The sequence below is a fragment of the Cherax quadricarinatus genome, unplaced genomic scaffold (assembly GCF_038502225.1).
Source record: "Cherax quadricarinatus isolate ZL_2023a unplaced genomic scaffold, ASM3850222v1 Contig5764, whole genome shotgun sequence".
In the NCBI taxonomy this organism is placed as follows: Eukaryota; Metazoa; Arthropoda; class Malacostraca; order Decapoda; family Parastacidae; genus Cherax; species Cherax quadricarinatus.
Genome location: NW_027200790.1, coordinates 15,577 through 16,854, shown reverse-complemented (window position 1 = coordinate 16,854; position 1,278 = coordinate 15,577).

Here is a 1,278-nt window from a genome sequence, read left to right as displayed (position 1 = left end):
TTTCCTTTTTCTTGGCCACTATGGAACATATGGTTGTGTAGGGTTTCTTATACATCCTGGCCAGTTCGGCCGCACTTGTACCACTTTCATATTGTTCAATGTTTTTCTTAAATTCAATCGTATTTCTCACCTTCTTTACCACAGGCTTAGCACTAGGAGCTTTCTTTGGAGCCATGGTAGCTTATTTAGTACTTGCAAGCACTAAAATAAATGGAATATTATGAAATATTTCGCTGGAGCACGTGAGGGGACCTTCGCTCACTGGTAAACAATGCCAGACTGGCTGCCGCCCCGGCTCACGCTGTGGGTACGAGTCCCAGACGAACTACTACTCGCGAGTCAACCTATGAAGAGCGAGTCCATGTTTATACGAAAATACCCCTATGATTTCCGAGAACTACGAAAAGCGAGGGGGCACTGTATTGATAATTATGTTTGTGTGCTTATTGTATTGTATACAACGAGTGTATATATGTACATTGCACCTTACTTTGGTCTCACAGGCCACATAAGTTATGTGAAAAAATAAAATAGTGAAAAAAAAAAAATCTTCAAATACAAGTAAACCAAAGTTTACTGGGTGAGCGGCAGTCGCCGCTGTTGCTATACGCGGCTCATTTTCTGCAAACTTCACACCTCTATATCTCGGTAAGTACCGATGGCAGAATTTTTTTTTTTTTGGACTAAAACACTCAGAAAAATAATCTTAACATTTTCATAAGAAAAATTTTTTTTTTTTTTCGAATATTTTGCGACATAGAATGACAGTTTCAGAAAGGGGCCTGCGACAGTCAAAGGGTTAATTATCTTACTCAGATTTTTCCCATAACTGAAATTAATTTTTTTATTTTGAAATTATCTATGAAATTATGGGCTTAAAAAATCAAGATTTAAATTTGGATACTAGAAACCGCGAGCAATACTGCATTTCCAAATTTGAATGCTTACAATTTTTTTTTGTATTTAAATTTTGCACATACGCTGAAAGTGAATTTCAATTACAATTTTGAAAAAGACTAGCAATTTTTCTAAATGAGAGTTAATGTCTTTTGATATTATTCTGGATAATCTTTTCTTCATTTTTGTCCAAACAGAAAAGTATTACTGTTTTTTTTTTTTAATTAAAAATTCAGACATCCAGGTACGTATATGCATATTTCTCAATGAGAGAAAATTCACTGTACTCTACATGAGACTGCGCTCTGCTTGCATATAATTTTTTTACCATTACCATACTGCAGTGCTCATACAAAAGCATTCAGTGGGCAGTGGCTAGCT